Source organism: Sciurus carolinensis, chromosome 4, assembly GCF_902686445.1.
Source record: "Sciurus carolinensis chromosome 4, mSciCar1.2, whole genome shotgun sequence".
Taxonomy (NCBI): Eukaryota; Metazoa; Chordata; class Mammalia; order Rodentia; family Sciuridae; genus Sciurus; species Sciurus carolinensis.
In genome coordinates, this window is record NC_062216.1 from 172,931,167 (window position 1) to 172,955,291 (window position 24,125).

The following is a 24,125-nucleotide window of genomic DNA, read 5'->3' on the forward strand; positions in this document are numbered from 1 at the left end:
TCATGCAGGGAGGTGAGTCCTGGAGGAAGCCGGCGGGCCGTCACTCAAGGTGCCGTAAAGAACGGTGGCAACTCTGAATTTTGCATTATGAATATTTTTCACCTTTAAAGAATGGTTAATTAAGGAAAAGAAGGATGGGCGACCTGGACGTGAAAGCTGGGAGCCTGGTCCTGTGGGAGGCCGCCCTGGTCCGTGTCTGCAGGACAGTGTGGTGGTGTCCCCGGACCCATCCATCCGCCTCCTGCCAGCCTCGCCCACCAGCCTCGCTCTCCAGCCTCGCCCGCCAGCCTCGCCCGCCAGCCTCCTGCCAGCCTCGCTCACCAGCCTCGCTCGCCAGCCTCTCTGAGGAGCTGCCGTGCTGCACACACTGACCTGCTTCCCTCAGCCATCCAGGGGCAGCGAGTCCCTGGGCAACCTGCTTGCCCTCTCTGAGACAGATATGGAGACAAGGGTGCTGTGTGTGAATGCACCTTGCACGGGACCGTTACGGGACCCCACGCTCCAACCCTCCTTTTCCCACCAGGATGATGAAAACGCTCTCCTGCCGGCCTCCGGACCTTCCTGCCATCCGCTCCCCCACACCCCTGTCTGCAGAGCTCACCTTCCTGCTCAGAACGCTTTCTGGCAACCTGCGGGCGTGGGGCTGCCCCGAGCCCAGCCCACCTGGCCTCCGCTGGACACAAGCTGCAACCTGAAATCCAGCAGTGACGATAGTGCTGCCAAGAGGTGGCGAGTGAACTGGGAGCGTGGTCACGGCCGGAAGCCCGAGGGCAAACCTGCCAGGGAGATCTCCATTCGAGCACCGCGCCCGCGCAGCCTCTGGCCGTCAGCGCGCCCAGCTCCCCGCTGGCCCCTTCTCTCCTGGAGTGCGAATGAGTCACTTCCGGCGTGAGGACTGTCAAGTGCGGGGCCGGCAGGCGGGCCGTCACTCGGTGCCCTCTCGGATTCGGATGGTTTCCATTCCCGTGAACAGGACCGAGGAGCAGCTTCCCCGGCCTTCGTGCAGCTGACCACGCCACGACGGGGCCTGCCATTGCTGGGGCCCGCCATTGCTGGGGCCCGTTCCAGATGGCAGCTGCCCCGGGGTGGGAGGGGATGAGGTGCAAAGTCTCGTACTGCCCCAGAACCTGCGGGTGGTGAGAACTGGACTTTCTCCACTTTCTCCAGCAACAGGCCTGACAGTCTGCGTGGTCCAGAGGGAAGCGGTGAGCAATGGTCTTCGTCACAAGCCCTCCCTGTCCTCAAGGTCTAGGAGGACCACAAGGTGGAGACCAGCTATGGGGCCTTGCCGGCGTGACCAAGTTGGATACATGCAGGGGCTCCGATGGGGCTGTTCTGCAAGAGTGTAAGCCGTGTTGCTAATAGAACACTCGCCCAGGCTCACACGAGGTATTTTTTTTCCTTTCAACTCTGCTAATTCATATAACAGATGATTTCCACACGTGAGTCTGTTTTTTAAGTGAAGTTTAATATACACACAGTGAGGTACTTAAGCTGCCGTGGGCAGGCTTCCTTCCCCAGGACCGTGGTTGGACACACACGCCCATTTCTGCTGCATGAGTATCTGAGAGTGGAACTGCTGGTTCGTGACGTCAGCCAAAACTGCTGCACCAATTTGTACTCCTGACGAGAGTCTCCCCTGCACCCGGTCTCCTCGGGAATGCTGACGCTGTCAGTCACTTTCATTGTAGCCATGCTGGGTGCCTTTGTGACATTAGGGAAATTTCCGAGTCTCTGTGTTGGGGGGAGCTGGGGACAGAACTCAGGTCCACACGTGCACACACGCTGTGCCCCTGAGCAGCACCCCAGCCCACTTTTGCAGCCCCTTGGAGTGGGTCTCCTTGTGTTTCGTTTTGAGTTCCTTCTATTACCCTCTCTGGTCTTGGGGACGTCTTCTTTGTGACGTGCCTGTTCAAGTCTTTTGCCTGTTTTTAACCAGGTTGCTCGTCTTTCTACTGATTCGCAAAGGTTCTGTGCACACTCGGGACAGGAGCTCCGCAGGACCCGTCACCTGGACATCTCCCAGGTTCTGTGCGCACTCGGGACAGGAGCTCCGCAGGACCCGTCACCTGGACATCTCCCAGCTCCCGCATGCGCCGGCATTTTCTTGTCAGTTTCCATCTCTGTTGGTTTGTCTAGTTTTTGCAGTACTGGGGATTGATCCCAGGGTGTTTTGCCATGGAGCCACATCCCCAGCCCTTTGTATTATTTTATTTTGAGACAGGTTCTTGCTCAGTTCCCCAGGCTGGCCTCAAACTTGCCATCCTCCCACCTCAGCCTCCTGAGTTGCTGGGATTACAGGCCCGCACCATGCCCAGGTGTTGGTTTCTCTCAATGAGCAAAGACTCTTAATGTTGATGAGATTCAGTTTGTCAATCTGTCCTCTCATGACTCATGTTTTTGTGTTCTTTGCCTATCTGAATACCATGAAGATATTTTCCTGTTTCCTTCTGGAAGTTTTATGGTTCTACCTTTTACACTAGGTTCCTATTGGGTCGATATTGGTGCGTGCTGTGAGGTTTTCCCACGTGGGTAGCCAACTCAGCCTCACCTGTGACAAGACCTCCCTTTCCTCTACGAACCTCCTTGTAGAGTAAGAGGCCCCGTGTGCTTGTGTCTGCTTCTGATTCATCCATTTCACCCGTTGGCTTTTGTCCATATCAGACTGTTCAATTGCTTTTCTTAATCAACGTTGCAATAAAGGGTCGTGGTATCCGGTAGAGTTCGTCTTTCAACTTGGTTCTTCTTCACAATTGTTCTGGCTATTCTAAGTTCTTTGCAATTCTATATAGATACATTTGGCAGTAACCACCCAAAACCACCAGTGGAGACTGTATTGTTGTGTTTCCCTAATTTGGCGATGAACTCTGGCCCTGCCCTGATGGGGCTCCAGGGCAGAGGGTCGTGGGTGTTTGCAGGAACCTCACATGGGAGGCTGCTTTATCCCGGGACAGTCTAACGTCTACCAGGCTAGTCCTGACCGGGTGACCCTGTCCCGGGAAACTTGCTGTTCTCAGCTGACCAGCGTCATTTCTTCCTACCAAGAAGCAACTCTGGCCTGGGCAGAGTTGGGTTCAGGTGATGCAGGTAAGACGCAGGGGAGGCGGCACCAGGAACCTGATGCAGCAGAGGCGTTTTATTACTCACAGATCCATGAGAGAAGAGGGTGCCCGTGAGGGCTGACAGGAAGTCCAGAGAGCAGGGCCTCGCCCAGCGGGCGGGGGCTGTGTGTGGGTCCAGGGCACGGCCCGGGGGTGTCCCGCGGGGTGTCTCACGGTGCGTGTAGAGCAGGCAGGCCGTTCTGTGGGGTCAGCTGTGACTGAGAAGCCATCACAGGCCCCGTGGCTGTGGGAGGTCAGCGGATGAGTCAGCTGGGTGGACTCTAGCGGTCCCACTGGGAGGTGAAAGGTGAGATCTGGACTGGGTGGGCGTGTCTCTGAGCCCTGCGTCCAGTCCCAGAGTCTAACTTGTATTCCAAGTGGAGGCTGAGGCAGCACGAGTGTACAGACTCCATGCCGATGGAATCTGTAGCTCCCTTTGGGAGACGTGGCCTCGCCCCCTGGTAACCCACAGCCCGTGAAGACAGCACGCCTCTCCGTAGGTCTTCTCCAATCTCCCAGAGACCCTTTACAGTTTCAGCGTAGGTCTTGCATGTATTTTAAAGATTCATTCATGGCTGGGATGTGGCTCATGGAAAAGCCCTTGTTATCACATATGGAGCCCTGGTTTTACACACACACACACACACAGAATATTCCTAGGTGTGTTATAGTTTCATGCTATTAAAATTTCTTCTGATTTCTTTTTCTAGTTGTTTTTTTGCCAGCATATAAATATAAACATAATTACACATATTGTCATTTTATCTTGTGATGTTGCTAAAATCATGTATTAGTTCTCATGGTTTGTAGGTGTTTCTGAATTTTCTATGTACACAAGTATGTCATCTAAAAACAACAAAATTTTCTTTTTTACTTTCTTCTTTTCCAATCTTTATACCTCTTTCTCACCTTATTACACTTGCTAGGCCATTACAGTACCACACAAAACAGAAGAGGTGATGGGGGAAAGAGCCAGAAAGTACTCAAAAGTTCCATTCACACTGTGAGGGACGTGCGCTCGCCCGCGCGCGCGCACACACACACACACACACACACACACAGTCTATCAGATTAAGGAAGTTTCTTTTCATTCTTTGGCGGAGAGTTGTATCAAAAATGTGCTGAGTTTATCAAACGTTTTTCTGTACCAGTGGGCATGAACATATCGGTTTTCCCCTTTATCTCAACTATGATTCCAACCTGCATTTCTGAAATAAACTCTACTTCGTCATGAGGTATCATATTTTTACTGTATTTTGCGGTTTGATTTACTAATGTTCTGTTTAGGAGTTTTCATCTATTCTCACGAGAGATACAAGCCTATAAATTTCTTTTATTACAATATCGTTGTCAAGTGGTAATAACAGGATTTTGCTGCCTCATTAAACAAGTTGGGAGGTGTTCTCTTTTTCTCTGTTCTCTATAAGAGTTTGTGTAAGATTGTTATTATTTCTTAAATGTGTGGAAAATTACCAGTGAAGACATCTAAGTCTGGAGTTTTCTTGGTGAGAAGGTTGTAAATTACAGACTGAATTGGTTTTAACATTATAGGATTCTTTGGCTTTTCTGTTTAAGTTTTCTAAATTGTAGTTTTAAAGGATGTGTCCATTCCATTCAGTTTGCCACTTTTACTGGCTTGAAGTCCTTTGCATATTCTTGTTACATTTTATATGTCTTCAGGACCAGTGAGCTGGTGTGCGCCCGTACTCCCAGCCATTTGGGAGGCCGAAGCAGGAGGATTGAAAGTTTGAGGCCAGTAGAATAAATTTAGCAAGATTCTGTCTCAAAGTAAAAAATAAAAAAGGACTGGGGGTGTAGCTCAGTGGTAGAGTGCCCCTGGATTCAATCCCCAGTAAGGGGGTGGGGGGAGTGATTGGAATTAGTAGTCATGACCCCTTTCACTTCTAATATTGGGATTAAAAATCTGAGGTTTTTCCTGTCTGCCGCCACATGGTTCTTGATGGGATCGTCCACTGTTAATCTTCTTAAGCTCCTAACCTGTCTGTTCATTCTCTCTACGCATACCCATTCCCCAGTCACTGATTTCTACCGTTGGTATGTTCTTTCTCCCGCTTTCTTTATTTAGGCTTAGTTTTTTCCTTTCTCTAGTTCCTCGAGAGAGGCTTATGTCCTTGATTTTCAACCATCTTATTTTCTAATACATACACTTAATGCTAGGAATTTCCACCTGAGCACTTCCTTTGCTGTTGTTCGAGTTTTGATCCATTGATTTTCATTATCATTCATCTGAAGTATTTTCTAATTCCATTGTGGTTTCTTTTCTGACCCATGGGTTATTCATAAGTGTATTGCTTAATTTCCAAACACTTGGGAATTCTCCAATTATTTTTCTGTTGTTAATTTCTGGTTTAATTGCATGGTGGTCAGAGATCACACCTCTGTGTGATTTCAGCCTTTGGAATCTGCTGGGACCTGCCCTGGGGCCTGACGTGGTCCTGTGGGTGAGCGCTCCACATCTCCATTTTCCCCTCCTGCCCTGGTGCCTCTCATGTCATGCATGTCAGCATTTATCCTTTATCACTGTTTTCCATGGTTAATATTTGTGCATATCTACCTGATACTCCCTGTAGCCTGTGTCCTTGCTCCTGGCTGCACCTCGCGTCTTCCATGGGGGCTGCTTTCCTCCAGCCTGGAAGACTTTCCTGGACGGCCCATCTGCCTTTTCTGGGAGACGTTTTGTTATCTTCGTTTCTGAAGAATCCCTCCTTCAGAAAGGTGAGCAGGGTCTGTTGAGTTTTCTTTTGGAAATTTAAATGTGTTATTCCGTGGTCTCCCGGATTCACCCACTTACAAGTCACCCTTGGGTGCCAGGCTGCCCTCCACGTGTCTTCCCGCACACCTGCTGCCAAACACACACACTGCAGAGCTTTTAAGGCTTTACATTCGCCCTGAGACAACCTTTTATTCCTGCTTCTGTGCGAGCTCCTTTTGCTCATGAGGATCAGGTGGGGAGAAGTCACACACACCTGGGTATCTTCTTGGGAGAGAGAGTCTCCCAAAAAGTCCTGAAAGCCAGGCAGGGTGGTGCACACCTGTGATCCCAGCTACCCAGGACACCGAAGCAGGAGGATTGCAAGTCTGAAAGCAGCCGGGGTAACTCAGCAAGATGCTGTCTCAAAACAGAGGCGGAATTGTGCTCTACTTCTGAAGTTCAGTCTGTTCAGTTTTGCGAGGCATGGAGAGTGACTTTTGTCTATGATGCTACGCGGTCACAAAGGCAAGTTTGGCCACGTGTTCTTGGAGTTTGCGTTCCGACCCTACGGTCAATTGAGGTATGCCAGCAACAGCAATTACAAAACTGACGTCATAATCAGAAAAGAGGCCTATGCACAGGAAAGTGTGATGGAGGCATTGATGACGGTGAAATTACCAAGGAGGATGACGCTTTGTCGCCTCCTGCAGGAGTAGGCGGCAGGGGCCTGGAACCGTCATCGAAGGTGAACACGCTTCTTTCACAACATCAAGAATTGGCTCCTTTATTGATGTTAATCAATCCAAGGATCCAGAAGGCTTACGAGTATTTTATTACCTTGTCCAGGACCTTCAGTCTTATTACACTTCAAAATTAAACCAATTTAAATGAAATATTAGTGTGGACCCAAGAGGGGTGGAAATCATTGTTTCTAATTACCACTATCAGGAGATTTTTGTGTATACCAGGACGGGCAGTATGCTTTTATAAACTATAAATTATTGTCTTTAACAAATACGTTATATCACTTTTTCAAAAGGGCTAGGAGTGTAGCTCTGAGGTAGAGCACCCCTGGGTTCAACCTCCAGTACTCACACACACATCCTAAAAATGACATTTGTCTCTCCGGCAGGTTCTGAGTCACCTGAGAAGCCAAGCAAGGCAGAGCCCAAGTCCCTCCTCACTCCCAAGTCAGGGGTGAGGTGGATCTTTGGAACAAGGACAGTAGCACCCATTTAATGAGAGCCTGCCTCATGCCCAGCGCCACCCAGAGCCCCATACCCAGGGGCAGGTGTTATCAGTTCCGCCTCAGATGGGAGACCAGCTCTAAGAGCTGAGCAACCCTCTCACCACCCTTGAGGCAGCCGGGTCAGGACTCAGATCCAAACCAACCTCAAGAGAATGAGATTTAAACAGCGGTGGGTTCTCAGTCCCTGCGAGTGCTCCCCACGAGGTTATTAAATGGAGTGGCCTGTGTTGCATACTGTTGTGTGCCGGATACCCGCATCGAGCCCCTCCCCCTCACGATACTCCAGCTGCCTCGGCCTCTTTTTATTTCCCCCAACATCCACCTGGGAGTGCTTCTACTTGCTGTTCCCTTGGCGAATCTGCTTGTCCTCACCTTCCTCACCTGGCTCCGCTCCTGCAGGTCTCAATTTACATGTTTTCTTTTAAAGGTGGGTCTTTCGACTCCTCCCCTCATGTCAGGTCCCTTTTGTAACCTCGTAACATCTCCTTCCATGTTTTTTCTCTCCAGAACTCTCTGTACTTTGTAAGAATAGGACCAGTCTTACTGGGGTAGTGTGCAGTGGGTTGCCTCCTCCTGGCCCCAGCCACGTCCTGGCCCTCTTGCTTTCTGTTCATTGGGATCGACTCTCTTCCTGTCTTCTTTTCCTCCTCCTCGTCCATCTCTATTCCAGTGGAGGCAAGCAGGGAATGTCCCAGGAGCTGCACAGGTGAGTGGATCGGATACCTGGCGTGACTGTACTGGTCGGGCAGCTTGGCTCCGTGGCATGTTTAACTGAGTCATCTTTGGCAAGGTGACCAGGCTCCAGGACAGAACATGCATGTGCAAAATGCCTCTTCCATGACACGCCCACCTCTCTGGAGCCAGGCAAGGCGCACGGGCACGGCCTCTGGTGCCGGCGTCCGGAGGCTCCCAGAGCTGGGGAGTTGATGTGCAGTACAGGTGGGGCTCCCTGGTGCGGGCTAGAGTGCTCTGCCCCGTCTGTGCCCTTGCATTTATGCTGAGTGTGTCTTCACCCACTATCTTTTTTCTTTTTTCTTCTCATTTTTGGTAGCAGGGCCTGAACCCAGGGGTGCTTAACCACTGAGCCACATCCCAAGTCCTTTTTATGTTTTATATAGAGACAGGGTCTCGCTAAGTTGCTTAGGTCCTCACTTAGTTGCTGAGGCTGGCCTTGAACTCACAGTCCTCCTGCCTCACCCTCCCGAGCCGCAGGGATTACAGATGTGCGCCACCCAGCCTGAGTGGTTTTTCTGTTCCACACCCCATAGAACACCCAGCTGAGGCGGGCCTTTCAGTGCTCAGCGAAGCACGCCTTCCTCTTTCCCAAGCGCGGTGGGGCCTTTTCATCCGCTTGCTTCCTGGCGGTGCTGTGGGTCTGCCCGGGGCCAGCAAGGGAGGCAGGGGCTCCACCAAGCTGCACCCCCAGGCATATTCGTTTTTCTTCTCTTTTTCTTTTTTAAGAACAGATTTTTTTTTTAGTTGTAGATGACACAATACCTTTATTTTACTTATGTATTTTTATGTGGTGCTGAGGATTGAACTCAGTGCCTCACAGGTGCGAGGCAGGTGCTCTACCACTGAGCCCCAGCCAGTCCTCGTTTTCTCTTTGAGATGGGCCTTGCATGTTGCCAAGCTGGCCTTGAACGTGTGGTTGAAGCAACACCCCTGGCTCAGCCTCCTGTGTCGCGGGGGCTGCAGCTGCACCACCGTGCCCCGGTTGCCAGGGCTTTGTGTAAGAGGAGGACTCGGGAACACTCGGGCCGGGCAGGGGGGACGCCTGCGCTCACCACGCTCATCCTCAGGACAAGGTTCTTACTTTTCTTTCATTTCCTATTTGACAAGTGAGGTCCCTGAGGCCCGGGGCTCGTGGAATTCACCCCTCTGGAAAGACAGTCTCTGCTTCCCAGCTCAGCCCCCTGGCTTAGGGTGGAAGTGAAAATAGAGGAAAAACAAACTAAAGCAAGAGTGAGCAGTCGCCAATGGCACAGGAAACAATCACTTCAGACGCTGAAATGTCAGCTGGTGAAAGTCAGTACCTTCCTCACACCCAGGAAAGACCTGCTGACAGGGCGCTGGCCTTCCCCCGAACAGACCCCGGCAGGGTCCGAGTCCAGGGAAGCCCTCGCACCTCGTGGTCGGACTGGAACACTTGGCAAAAGCCAGGAAAATAACAGGCTCACACTCATCGTCCCATCGGTGTCCATGTTCCATGGGGACAGTGTCTCAAGGGCTTTTGCATCCTTCAAAGACCTCTCTCTTTCTCTCTCTCTCTCCCTCTCTCTCTCTCTCTCTCTCTCTCTCTCTCTCTCTCTCTCTCTCTCTCTCTCTCTCTCTCTCTTTCTCCCCCCCCCCTGTCTTTATCTCTCTTTCTCTCTCTCTGTCTTTATCTCTCTCTGTCTCTCTCTCTCTCTCAAGGTTAGTGTGGCTGCTAGATGCACACTGAATAAGATTCACAGCCTCTCTTCAAGGAGACACACCTCTGTCATTTAAAGGTGGCTCCGGGGACTGGGAGTGTAGCCCCGTGGCTCTGAGCAGGTAGCCTCTCAAACAGGAAAAGAACTTTGCAATGAGCCAGCCGCTTGCTGGACAGCTATGTGGGTTTGACAAGTCACTTCAACCCTCTATGTCTGCTTCCTGGTGGACAAAATGCAAAGAATAACGCCCTTCTCTGCAGTCATTTTGTGAATCAGAGGTGCTACGTCCAGGCTGGGGCTAACTCAGAGGTAGAGCATTGCCTACCTTGTGTGAAGCCCTGGGTTCCATCCCGCCAGAGAGAGACGGGGCAGAAGCACCAAGCCGCCAGTGAGTAGGGTTTCACAAACAAAATGTTTAAAGTAAGTTTTTTAAAGTAATACTGAAACAATTGAAAACAAAACAATAAAAAGCTTCACATAATGTTCGTACCCCAAGGTCACAGACCTAGTAAGAAACAGATTTGGAATTAAAAGATTGTTTTTCTTTTCCTTCCTTTCCTCGCTTGGTCCCTCCTTCCTTCTTTCTTTTTTTTTTTTTAATTTTTTAAAATTATTTATTTATTTATTTATTTATTTATTTTAAACAAATGGGATACATGTTGTTTCTCTGTACATGGCGTAAAGGCATACCATTTGTGTAATCATAAATTTACATAGGGTAATGTCCTTCCTTCTTTCTATCCTTCTCTCTCTCTCTTTCTTGTTTAGAATTTCCCTCCTGAAGTGCCAGTGACTATGAGGTGTCCTGGGGAGTCCACACTGCCATCAGGTGCTGTCAGGGGTCTACCTGGGCTGTCGGGTGGCAGTAGCCAGAGGCTCCCTGGTGCACCTCAAACCACTCCCCGGTGAGTGACCGTCCTCTGACACAGGCCCACTTCCTCCCAAGGGCCTTCTGGGAAAATCAGACCATTTGGGCGACGTAGCTCCGGGGAGAAGCAAGGAAAGTGTGGCTCAGGGGGCCCAGGATCCGTCCTCCGTCCTTCACAGGCTGGTCCCCGCCCTTCTTGCCACTCGGCCCTCCTGAGCTGTGAAATAGCCAGCATGGTGTGGGCACCGCGAGGGTCACTCACTCCCCGATCGATCCAGCAGTATCAGGAACCCGGAGCTTCCTGGGCTAACATGCCTTAGAGTAAAGGAAGCAGAGACTTGGAGCAGAAGAAGCGTTGCTGCCCCAGGGCCAAAGGGCCAGAAGGGCAAGTCAGAAGGGGAGAGAGGATGAGAAGCTCTGCCCTTCATGTGGAGCAGGGTCCTGCTGGACAACAGCACCAAGTCCCTGTTGTGACCTTACTGGATTGACAGACCATCCCCTGCAGTACCTGCAGAATCCCAGAGGAGGGCTCAGGCTCAGGACAAGAACAAGGACGTACAACCAGACCCAGCTGAGAAATCTCCCCACCAAGCCCCTGGGGAGAAATAGGTGAATAAACAGGAGACTCCAGAGCTTGCCTTGGGGTGGGGGGAGCTGAGCACGGGGGATCCAATACCGTCTCCCTGACAACCAGGGAGGGAGGAGGGCCAAGCCTGGCTCCCAGTTGCCCTGGCAACAGGGCCCTTTAGTTCAAAGAACTGGAATGAAAAAGTCACATGCAAATGAATCAAATTGCAATTAGGGAGGACAGTGAACACTTGGTCTGCCTTGGAGGAGTCAGGAAGGGTGTGTGAAGCAGAGAATGAGACCCTTCATATAAAAGCCTATGCAGCCTGGGGTCCCTGAGGTACTGGCGAACCCCCTGTTATGGTATGGATGTGAGGTGTCCCCCAAAAGCTCATGTGTGAGACAATGCAAGAAGGTTTGGAGGAGAAATGATTGGGTTGTGAGTGTCTTAACCCATCAGTGAGTTAATCCCCAGATAGGGATTAACAGAGTGGTAACTGAAGCGGTAGGTGTGGCTGGAGGAGGTGGGAACTGGGGCGTGGCTTTGGGTATATATTTTGCATCTGGAGAGTGGAGTCTCTCTGCTTCCTGATGATGTGAGCTGCTTCCCTCTGCCACGCTCTCCACCATGATGTTCAGCCTCACCTCGAGCCCCGGGGAATGGAGCCGGCCTTCTGTGGACTAAGACCTCTGAAACTGTGAGCCCGCAAATAAACTTTCCTCCTTTAAAATTGTTCTGGTCAGATCTTGTAGTCACAGCAGTGAAAAAGTGGACTAAACCCCCCTTAACTTGGGTGTGCTCAAATGAGTAGTGAATATCATGGTTTAGAGCCCCTAGTCTGGCGATGGCCATGGCTCTGTAGATGGGAGGGAGCGGGGCTGCCTGCTCAGTGACAGCAGGAGCGATGTCCTTAGGGACCAGAAGTCCCAGTTGTCGGAGGTGCAGCGATGCACCACGCTCACACACATATGTGGTGCAGGCAGCTGGGAACACGGGTGTTTCTGAGATAAATCCAAGAGTCAGTTTGCAGATCAGGTGGCCTCTGCTCACCAAGAGCCTCCGGTGGGGAGGCATCAGTCCCTCCAAAGCACAACTTCCTCTCCAAGACAGACCTCACATATTCTGAATCTAGGAGTCACATCCATCCTTCTCACTACCAATACAGTCCTGCCTACCTGTATCCTTTGTGACTCCCGTGAGGGACAACTAGGAGCTTTGGACTTTGAGAGAAGTCTCTGAGATCTAAGATCAAAGTAAATAGATTTTAAAAAATAACAGGATGAAAGAATGGGCAAGAACTTCAACAAGCAACTATGAAAGCCATAAGCAGATCCTTAGAGAGACTGGAGAAGATACTACATTGGTCAAACAAGAACAGAATGCTCTGAGAAAGGAACCTTGCAAGAACAGGAGAGAGGGGCCGCCTGCGGTGGTGAATAGAGCATGGAGGAAAAGAATATTACTTAGGAGAAAGAGGCAGAAGCAGAGGACGAGAAAGATGTAGGGAGAGGGAAACTCCAAGCCAAGGAGGGGACAGGAGCCGCCACTGATTAGGGGCATGACCTGAGTGTCCTGTTGTAGCAACTCACGTGACCCGCCCACGCCCCACCGGAGGAGTGCCTGATCTGTTCCTTCCCCATGGACAAAGGTGACAGGTCGTCTTCTTTTTCTCTGACTAGCCCCACTGTGAAAGTGACTCCTTGTCCCCCAGAGCAGGTCGTGGGGAGAGAGCTTTGTGTTCTGGCTTGCAGTCCGCAGGGGGCCCGTGTTCGATCTCTTAAATGATAGATAGCTTGGGATTGTGACCTCACTTCCAAACACCCAAGCAAGAATGTGCTTCTGTTGTTTTGTCTTAAGCAGCCACCTGAGTGTGTGGGACAGGACCAGCCCTGGAAAATCTAAGTCATGGAGGAGACACTGGCTGATAAGGACGCTGGAGTCGAGAAGGAGCCAGCAGGCGACGGCTTCCGAGGATGAGCAAGCTCTGACTCCCTCCAGCTCAGCCTGAGCAGGAGGAGGAATGCTGAGCACCATCTGCCTGGCCTACGGGGACAGAGCCAGGCTCAGGATGAAGAGCAGGGCTGGGCAGAGTGGAAACCCTCCAACACAGACAACCCAGACGCAGACCCGCAGATGGATCTGGTGGTGCAACCACCACAGCAGCCAGACGCAGTGCCTCTGTGTCACCTTGTGACCCTGAAGTAGGAAGGGTGGTCCTGGGTTCCTGAAGGGCAGCTGCGTCCCACAGGGTTACCTACGATAGTCTTGGCCAAAAGCATCGTGGTGAGGGCTGGCATTTGAAGAAGTCCCATTTATCTTGTTTGCATTTGGATTCATCATCCTTACACAACAGAACATCAACTGTGGGCAAAATGAAAAAATAATCCTATGTGCTTCGAAGTCACAGACACGGACTAGGTCCCTGCCTCTGCCACATCTGGCTGTGACACGGGACAAAGTCCTGCAATTTGCTGAGCTCTTTTTTCTTTGTCTGCAAATAGGGTGGAGGGTGATAATCTTTCCCCCACAGAACCAAGATAAGGATCAAGGGGGAGTTTCTGTCCACGAGGAGCCCTGATTCTTATCCCTTGGCACCGAAAGGCTGGACTCTTTCAAGGCAAGTGTGGACATCCTGAGACCCGCTGGCAGCTGGAGATAGAGCATAGCTTGGCAGGTGTGCTCCAGGGGCACTAAAAGCCTCACTTCATTCAATATAGGCATCTACCCTGAGTTAGTGCTCTTTGAATCACACCTTTTGCTGGTGGGGAAACTGGGGCACAGAGAGGTTGCATCATGGAGGTGAGGTCACGCAGCAGCAGCAGCAGCACTAAAACATGGCAGCAGGTGGACCATGCCAGTCTCTCTACCCTTCACCGTGCTCTTGGGTCTCAAAATACAGCCGTGTTCCTCATAAGAACACTCATGTCCATGGTGTCCATGATGGCCCACACTGACTGTGGTGGTCCACATGGCTGGATGTGTGGGAGGCTGGGCCATGCACACCCCGTGGCCAGGTCACTGACCACGCCTGCCACTTTGCCACAAGGACTGTGCTTTTAACAAGCTATCTTCTGGGGTGGATTTCCCTAGAGATACTAAACTCTAAAACTATTTGCTTGTGTTCGTTGGAATTTTCCTTTCTTAAAAGTCCTCTCAAAGATTGTGTAAAAGGAAAAGAAAAATGCCCAAAGAAAGCCACAAGGAAACCATGTTGGAACTCCCAGCAGGGGGCAGTGGGCTGGGCCGCGTGCCCCTCCACTTAGGCCTCAGCAGGCGCTGCCTGGTGAGAACAGGTCTAAACAGCCACTGCTCATGGAAGAGGACCAGGAAGCCCCCAGCCAACACGTGTGTCCCGGCGAGCTGGGCAGAACCGCTTCAGAGGCCCCGTCCCATGAATTAGCCCAATCGGAGGACCCGCAGCCCGGCGGCGCAGGCCACTTGCAGAGGGGTTTCAAGCCCTTGCTGTCCTTCACTCAAGATGCCGAGATGGGCGGCCGTCTTGCAGAGTCATTGGTGAGTTGAGAGTAGGAGGCAGGGCTGCGCTGGAGCCTCCCAGGCCTGCCTTACCTGCCCAGCAGCCTGCAGGCCGGGCGGGGACAGGGCTGGTGACTGTGCGGAGCACTGGGCAGTGTACTCCGACTCGCAGCTCTGCTCACTTGCCAGATGCCCAGCTTCAGGTCAGCTGGCCTGTCTTGGGAGCAACTTCTAAAATGTGTCAAAATTGTTACAGGAAACGTGAGCGAGTGGAAGGTGGGACTGGCTACTCCCCAGTTACCCTACTCACAGAAGCACCAGCCCCTCAAAATCTGGGCCAGGTTTGGTGAAAACAATAGAAAGTCTTGGTGCTTCCTTGTGGCCTTGGCCCTGGCCCCAGAGCAACTCCGTCCCCCTCTGGAGTCCTAGGGCCCCCAGGCCACACCTTCAGACCCCCAGGTAGTCTCAAAAACAGGACCCTGTGGACCACGGAGTGGTTCAAGCCCAGGGCTCTTGGCTGCATCCTAGGACCCCGGGATGTTCAGTCGAGGGCGTGAGCCTGGGAGCGCCGCCCCTGCGACTGTGCTGCAGAGGCCCCGCTGCCCGCCAGTGTCCGCTCTCCGCTGACCTCCACGGGCAGAGCCGCTCACGCCTGTGGGTTTGGTGAATTTGGCTCACACAGGAAGGAACATGATAATTGTTAATCTGCAGTGAGACGATGTCTTCTCCCTTGATTTGTGTGACTGTGAGGCCTCGCTCAACCTCAGTGCCGGGGAATGCTGTTCCAGCCCCTAAGGGCTCAACAAACCCCCTTTCCTGTCCCCGCTTCACTGCTGTCTGGACCCGGCTGTCCCACTGGGTCAATGACTTACCAAGGCCAAAAGCTGTGTCTGACCCTCTAGCCGCCCTTACCACTGAGCTTCACCTGGCTCATGATCCCTGCTTCTCAGATCCGAGACCAGGCAGCCCCCGCAAAGAGGGCTCCCGCGTGGATCCTGCATGATCATGGACTGTAGAGAAGGTGCCCTTTCCTCCTCATGTGCTGCTTCTTGCAAAACGTGTTAATTTTCTTCTCCACAAATAGATTTCCCTTCCCCACAAAGGAAGTCACAAGCACATTCTCCATAGCCTTGCCAGCTCATTGAAAGTGCCATCAAGTCGGGCCTGAGTCTTACCTGCCCTTAGCCACCCACATTCACCTGTCTGGCCAGATTCCTTTGTAAGTATTTTCACGAGGAAATCTGACTTGCTGCCTTTTGAGCTACTGTGACCCAGTAGCTTTTCTACTCTGCAAATCCAGAGATTTCCGTGCTCACCCACCAACACTCTGTGAGCTCTCTTTGAGTCTCCAGAATGGTCTTGTACAAGAGCTAGGAGAGGACTAAGTTTTTAACACTGAGAGAATCATCCGTCAGGAGTGGACAGAGCGTGTGCACACACAAGTGCGTCCACGGCTACAAACCACCCACACGCACTGGTGAAAACAGGCTGTTGGTTAAGGCGGAAGGCGAGTCGAGAAGGAAGGGGTGGAATTACGAGCTGATGGGGTAGGTGGCTCAAGTGTCACATCTCAGTGGTAATGGGAAGGAAGCGGAGAGGAGAAAGGGCTCCTTTGGAACCCACCCATTTATCATTTTCCCCTTGGCAAACACTGCAAAAGCAGGAGAGACGGCCGCCTCTCCTTGAGAGCTGCCCTCTGGTCCTCAGAGGGCCCGCGCTGGGCCTGATGTCAGCGTTGCTAAGGAAACGCTGTGTGCTCACGGGCAGCAAAGCAAACAGACACAGAAATCACGGGTAAATCATTAATTCATTAGTATTCTCATGGACGGCACCTGGAGAGACAGACATACTCCTTCTTTCTTCCAGGTCCTCACAAGTGTGCTTTCGTCGCGGGGTAAACACTTGGAGGAGCACTCCATGGATAATCGCTCCCTCTTGGGCTCACACTCCAGAGACGATGAAGGACGCACTCCCGGGCTTTAATGGATCAAAGAGAATGGTGAGCGGCTCGAGGGCGCGGCCTGGGCTTTGCTTTTCTGATGGACGGCTGTGGTTTCGCAGAGGATGGGACCTGCATCAAGAGCTCCCAGGGAACGCGGCGCCCTGCCCTTGGCTGGCGGAGCTGGGTGGAGGCAGGCCAGGCCCACGGCCACCTCGGCGTCCACGGGGCCTCTTCCAGTGGCCAGATCTCCTGGTGCAGGGGCAGGTCAGGAGGAGGGGTCACAAGCTCCAGTTGCAGGTGCCATTGGGGTGTGTGAACCCAGAGGGGCCAGGGCCCCGCGTGGGCAAGGCGACGCCCAGCCAGGGGCTGCCGCCATGGGGGCAGGGAGTGTCCAGCTTCCTATGTTCCAGGCCGCCCTCTGGAACCTGGCCACCACTAGCCCTGGGGTCACCACAGAGGTCAGGGGTTAGTGACAGGCGGGCAGTCTCAGTGGGTCTCCCTCCCCCTGGCCCCCCTCATGCACCCAGGCCACCATCACCAGGCCCTCCGTCTCACTGCCACCTCCTTCCCTCAGGTCTGCAATGTGTCCGTGATCACTGCACCTGGACACCAGGAGCTGGAGATGAGTCCTGTCCTCTGAGGACGAGCCTGGAGTAGCAGAGAGGACCAAGAACGCTCTGGCACGGGAGGCGCCCAGAGCTGTGCCTGCCTAGCTGTGTGACCTGTGCCAGCTACTCAACCTCTCTGTGCCTGGTGTCCTCCTCCACACACAGTCATAGCACCACCTTGAAGGGCTGTGAGAACATGGCTGGGTGGCTCCGCATCGCGCACGCACGGCTGGGCTCAGCAGCAAGGGAAGCAGAGGGTGATGGCAATACCACGGTGTGGCTGGCAATCACTCACCTTCTCCGTCTCCAGTCTGGCACCTTCCAAGCCCCCACAAAGGTCAGACGAGGAGAGGCCTCTGTCCTCGTCTGGTCCATGTCCTCCTTTAGGCCCAGCAGGACAAGTCACTTCCCCAGGGCTCCTCTCCTCCAGGGGAGCTCGCTCAGAGAGGGACCCAGCGCCGTGCCAGCCAGGGGAGGAACAGAATGAGTGTTTGTTGATTGACCTCCAGGAAGGTGCTCCTATGAAGGGAGGTGGGCAGTGAAGCCAGAGGGAGCTGGAAGTGACAGCAGAGGCCACAGGACAGTCAGTTCTGACACAGGAGGGCCAGCAGCTGGGCGGACTTCCTGAAGGAGGGGCTTCTGAGGTGGGTTTAGAGAATGGAAAGAGGCCCTGGGAGCCCAGGGGGCAAACCCTCTGAAGCGTGGGGATCCGAGGGTGGGGTCGGGGCTGCAGGACAGCAGCAGGGAGAGAGAGGCCTGGATCTCGCCTCCCCTGGCCTGTTTAAGCACGTCTCCAGGCAGGTAGGTGAGGAGAAGCCTCATGATCTGATCTTACTGTCTCCAAGGAGATGGGGCTTCCCGTGGGGGCGTCCCCAGAATGAGGGGCTGCAGGTGGCCTGTGGGGTTGGCTGGCACTTTGTGTCTGTGGCAGGCACACAGCTCTGAGACCAGCAGGCACATCTGCCGAGAACTTGGGCCCTACCACATTCGTCTTCCTACCCCATTTAGTCTTCCAGGACTAAAATAGGTGGGGGACGAAGCAGAGACAGGGTCTCCTCCTTAGAGAAGCAGAGACAAGCCCCCTCATCAGCATTTTGTGGGCTGAGCACTGGATTCGGAGAGGTCACAGAGGTGCTTGGGGGGAGAACCAGGACCCAGAGCTGGCATCCTCCAGTGACCTTTGCCCGTCTCAGTCCTGAAGCCTCCCTGGGCCACATGCTGTGAGCAGGCTGGAGCAGGGCCAGGTGCCAGGGCCACTGGGAGGCACGAGGGACAACATCCTGGAATCCTGGCTCCTGTGGGGTGCTGCCCCCTAGAACAGGGTCAGCCATGTGGCCTGTCCACCCCTAGGCAGGGCAAAGGTGTGGAAGGTTCAGCTGGGCCTCCCCCCACCACGTGCTCTCGAACCACCTGAGACGATGGCTGAGTGCAGATCCTAAGGCCCTCCCCACGGTTCCAACCTGGAGGGCCAGGGTGGGCTCAGAGATGCCGTTTCCCCAGCGCTGCTGGCCTCGGGCTCTGAAGCAGGTGGTCTGCAGATAGCACTCAGAGCCTCGGTCCAGGGTCAGTGCTGGGCTCGCATGGTGGCAATGCTGCCCGGAGCTGCTGGCCCCCCAGAGGCCATGAGGTCCCTGGACTGGGACAGTGCAGGAGCATGTGTTTGTAGTTATGGGCCCCCTGGCTGCACCCTCTGTGCTCTGCAAAGTACGTCATTGTGAAGAATAAAGTCCCCATTCGTTTGCCGACTCCCAGGCCCCTCCGTGAACCCAGACCTGCACCTTCTCAAGCCGTAGACATTTCAGAATTGTCAAACAATAGGGCTCAAAATCACGGCCCTCCCTGTCCTCTCGTCCCACGAAGCGCTGTGTGGACCCACGCGTGCGGGAAGGGCCTTGACCGCCTCCCAATGAGATGCTCGTTGCTTGGGCTTATGGTTTTCTTTTAGACAGTCCAGCGGCCCCTTCATAAAAGGAACAGATTCCAAGCAGGGTTACGACCCTGAGCAGCAAAAGCCCCCTGCATGGGAGCCTTGTTTTCTCAGGCTCATCCGCCTGCCCACCTGGGGTCTGAGAAGGTCCCTGTGTGGTGCGTGACTCAGAGACAGGTGGTCAGCCGAGGAGCCACGCCAGCCCTCTGCACAGGGGTGCCCACATTCCACTCTGTGTTCCCACCGTGCCCTGCATGGTCGACAGCTCCCAAACAGGCCCTCCCTGGACAGGCACGGGCTCGCTGCTTGTCAGGAGGCTGAGTTTAACTGACAAATTGGATAGGTTCCCCGAGGCCAGGGTTCCTGAGCTTTGTCATTCTCACTAAAAATGTGATTTATAATATATTCCTATTTGCCAGACACTCCTTTCCCCAGGAATGAACACTCAGCACAGAAACGGGAGGCCTGCCCCAGGGCTTGAGCCCACATGCAAACACACCCCTCCGAGGCTCACTAGCAAATGAGCAGACGTGCGTGGGTCCCCGGGCAGCATGGCCATGCACACTTCATTCTGATACGTTTTAATATCTTAAGCAGACACTTAAAGTTTGGGACAGGGTGAGAGTGGCCCACAATTGATTTCAGAACTTCACGTTCTAAAGGAAAGACCCCAGGGTCTGATGAAGGAGATCAACCAGAGCTGGGGGTGTAGCTCAGTGGTGAGCTTCAGCTTAGCCTGCTTAAGGCCCTGGGTTTGAGTCTCAGCACAAAAAAAGAAAGAAAAGAAAATGTATTTTCCCAACATTCCTTCCAGTTTATAAAAGGAAGACAGTTTTTCTTGCTCCTTCAACAATCCGGTATTTCTGAATGCAGCCTGTGTCAGATATTAAAGAGCAAGTCGTGCCCTTGGTGGAGCTTCCCAAGAGACCCTTGGTAAGAAAACATGCACATGCACAAAAGCGGCGGAAGCTGCCTGGCTTCTCTCAGAAGTCTGGGTTAAAGTTGCAAACTCATTTTGCCTGAGATAACCAGAAATCCCTAAGCTAAGTGGGCAGAACCGGATTTGATCTCTGCATCTGATTGCTTAGCAGAAGCCAAGCAGCCAATGTTTCAACAGTGTCCCCATATCATGAAGCTTCCTAAAAATCTTCAAGGGGGTAACCTGAGCTCCTGGAAAATGATCTTGAATGTCAATAGGACAAAGCTTCCCTTCTAAGATAGAACTGGGGGAGCTGGAGCAGGCCTTCCGCATTTGGCTTGACAAGAATCTTTTCTCTTTGTTCTGTGTGCTCTGGAGGGCTTCAGCAGGACTTGGCCTTTTCTTTCTTAAAAGGAATGATTAAAAGAAAATTTATGTATAGTAAACATTTAAAACTGAGTTCATCCAATAGGAATTGTTCATTTTCCTGGGTGTGTGTGATACCAGTTTTTCCAGGCAATACACAGCTTTTATTTCATTGTGTGCATAAACACTGATCCAGGACACTCCAACCACGGGAGCCTAGGACTGACAAGCGGGCTCAAGAGACATCCAGTGTCCCCAGCCCACAACGTGCAGCTGGTCAGATGTGTCTGGAGTTCTGTGCCAGAGGAACACGTGGCCAGAGGAACACGGAAAATGCCGGCAACCTCCTGAGGGCTCTGGAGACGTCCCTGAACCCCCACGGGGCTCTGGCCCTCAGCACGCCTGGCACTGGGGACAGCAAGACAAGACAGTCATGGGCGCGCAGTGTGCGTCCTGTGCATCCTCTCGCCACTAGGTGTCCGCCTCCCGCTCCCGCCTCCAGGCCTGCCTCGCTGCCCCACAGGGCAGGGTGTCTGCCAGAACCGAGGCTGGCACTCAGCTGACCTGACGGGGGTCTTCCGGGATGGCGAGGGCTGTCTGTAGGCCCCACGTGAAAAGCCAAGGTCATTCAAAGGCTGAACAAGCACAGACGGGGCAAAACCGTAGGGATGCGGGTTTTGATGAGTGGCCGGGAGACCCTCCTAGGACTGCTGGCTCTTGGCCCTGTGGTGTAGGTGGGCTCCTTCCACCCACCGGTGGCCCCTGAGTTCTTTGAGCGTGTCCCCCTGCAAAGCAGGATGATGTGACCCTGCTGCGAGGGGCAGGAGTGGCCAGGATGGAAGCACACTCTCCCGCTGCTGGACAGACACCAGGGTCTCCAGCCGACGCCTGGGCCAGGCCGGGGCCAGCAGCCCGGCACAGTGCTCCCTGAGAGCACTGGGGCGCTTAGTCCCTGCTCGGCAAGTCCCCAGCCTGCCCCCACCCAGCTTGACCCTGAGCCTGTCCTCCCCACCTGTCCCCTAAGCCTACCTCCCTGGGCCTGCCCGCCTGAGCGGCTTCATCCGCGGAAGCGATTCGCAGGGCGGCCACCAGGTGGCACCCTGTGGTCTCGAATGGCTGCTTGCTGGTTCCCCGCCAGGCTCCCTCCCCTCCCGTGGCCCTTTGTTGCGGACTACCACCAAGGTGCTCATGGCTCGACAGTGTGGCCCACGAGCTGGGGACACCTGGAACTCCATGGAAGTGACCCCTCATGAGCACCCAGAGGGAGCAGGACTGGCCGGCGTGGCTCTCCTGGCCTCCTGGGTCAGCCCCATCCCTGGGCACGGTCTCTCCCCTTTCTTGTCAGGCAGTACCGGGTACACCTGCCTGGGTTTGCCTCACCTGCTAGAGCGTGAGGGCTGGTTGTTTCCCACCACACAGCAAAGCCCACTGTGCAGTGTTTGAGACTGATGTCTTTAAAATTATAGTTAACTGACAAAGAAACGTCCGATAATAATAGCTCTAAACATAAAAGTCAGAAAGCAAGCCAGGCTCTGTGGTGCATGCCTGTAATCCCAGTGACCCGGAGGCTGGGGAAGGAGGATCACAAGTTCAAGCCCAGCCTGGGTAACTTAGCAAAACCATCTCAAAATTCAGAACAATGGAAAAGAGCTGGAGATGTTGCTCAGCGGTAGAGCAGCCCTGGGTTCAATCCCAGCACTGCTAATACCAATAATAAGAAAGCGAGAGGCGAGTGTCTGCAGGTAGGGCAGACAGGCCCTGCTGGCTTGCACTGCGATAGAAGCTTTGGTGGCTACAGGAAGGGTCAAGGGGTGTGCCCGGCTTAGAGGCAGACACAGAGACACCTGCGGGAGCCGAGAGCCTCTGGCTCCGAGGGGCACGTGCACGTCATGAGACCTGCTCTAACCGCCTTCCCACCCCTGGGCTTGCTTCCTGACATCCCAGATCATGGGCAAATATCTCCTTTCCCAGGATCCTAGATAGAAATTTTAAAAAAGAAAAGAAAATGGTCAAACCATCAATTACTTAACATTTTTCCCATGCCGGTGGGGTTGCGTGTGGCGTAAAAATAACAGAAACAGAGGAAACACCGGAGGATGGGAGAGGTCATCCTAGGTGAGTGTCCACCCTTGGGAGCCACCATCAGTTTGTGACATGACCGCCTGAGGGAGCTGATGACAGAGATGGCCATGCATGTGGGGGACACATCAGGTGGGATGGGAGCTCATGCTGAGTGCTCATGCCAGCTATTGTTCATGCCCACCTTTCAGGTGTGACTAAGCCGTGGAGGCTATGCAGCTGGGGCCAGTGCTGGAGGCAGGGTTTGGACACGAGCAGCCTGACTCCAAGCCCCTTCACCCACAAGTCTCCTGGACACACCTCCACCCAGAAGCCTGAGTGACAGGAGTCATGTGACAGAGGTGAGCTTCCTCTGCGAACCCAGCAGGAGTTGTCTATGGTGGCAGGAGGACTGTCGTAGGAAACTGGGGCAGCATTTGTTAACTTGCCTGAGATTAAACCACCCTCACTGGCAACAGCCCTTCACGTCCATATTTGTTCTCCCAACAGCCCTGGGCAGTGGGCAAAGCAGATGCTAACAACCGATTTTACAGATGAGGAAACTGAGTCCCAGGAGCTGGTCAGCTGGACTGTAACCAGTGCATGTGGGAAGGCTGCAGCTGTCATGCCTACTGGAAGGGAACCAGCACAGGGATGGTTGTTCCCCCTCATCTCTGTCTTGATTTCTGAGGCTTGAGTTCCCTGAGGTCAACCACAGCCTGAAAATACTAAGTGGAAAGTTCCAGAAGTAAATAAATAATGAGTTTTAAATTGCATGCCATTCTGAGTAGTGTGGTGAAGCCTCACACCGTCCTGCCCTGTCCAACCTGGGAAGCGAATCGTTCTCTGTCCGGCGTATCCACGCTGTGTGTGCGACCCGCCCTTAGTCTCCTAGGGGCCTTTTCAGTCATCAGAGCCAAGTACACAGGGCAGTGCTTGTATTCAAAGTCCCTCATGGAGCAGCCACAATGCCTGCGTCATGCCTTGTCTCACCGTGTAGGTACTGTACCATCTCACATCATCCCAAGAGGACTGAGTAGAATACAAGAAGATGTGTTGAGAGAAAAGACCATGTTTGCATAAATTTCATTATAGTATATTGTTATAATTGTTCTAATTTTTTTAAAAAAATTTTTAGTTGTTGATGGACCTTTATTTCTTTATATGTGGTGCTGAAGATTGAACCCAGTGCCTCACACAAGCCAGGCAAGCGCTCTACCACTGAGCCATAGCCCCTGCCCATAATTGTTCTAATTTGCTATTAGTATTTGTTAACCTTTCATTCAATGCTAGGGATTGAACACATGCTAGGTAAATGCTCTACATTGAGCTATACCCCCAGCCCTGTTTAATTTGAGTCAGGGTCTCACTAAATTGCTCAGGTTAGCCTCCAATTTGTCATCCTCGTGCCTCAGTCTCCCAAGTAGCTGGTATTACAGGTGTGCACCACTGTACCCCACTATTCTTACTGGGCCCAGTTTCTAAATTAGACTTTATCACAGGTGTGTATGAATAGGAAAATACACATAATATATATGGAGTCTGGTACTTCCTGTGGCTTTGGGCATCCACAGGAGTCTTAGGACACGTCCCTGTGGGTGAGAAGGGACTATAGTACGTGATATGCATCAAGCTATGGATTATTGCTGATTTTAACTAAGATTTATAGTGCCCCTGTTGGCTGAGGAGGTGAGGTGCCCCACCATGGCCAGCAGAGCCAAGCCTAGAACCCAAACGTGTGACGACAAGGCCAAGCCACTGTCTCTCCTGTGAGCTCTGCCATCCTCTGCCTCTGTGCCTTGGCCTCCACTGGTGCAGCCGTCCCTCAGCCCTCCGTTCAGATCTTGATGCCAGTTCCCAGCGGATTTTCACTCTGAAAATTGAAAACATGGTGCATGTGGGCTGAGGGCAGTTGTGG

At 53.0% G+C, this 24,125-nt stretch overlaps 1 long non-coding RNA gene across 1 annotated transcript; it reads left to right on the forward strand.

Annotated features, from left to right (window-relative positions):
- The first annotated feature begins 12,828 nt into the window (after nt 1-12,828).
- Nucleotides 12,829-20,174, forward strand: LOC124983348 (uncharacterized). Its single transcript, XR_007108401.1, has 3 exons — nt 12,829-14,426; nt 16,254-16,386; nt 16,904-20,174. It is a non-coding gene; the product is annotated as an uncharacterized LOC124983348 (long non-coding RNA).
- The last annotated feature ends 3,951 nt before the right edge of the window (nt 20,175-24,125 follow it).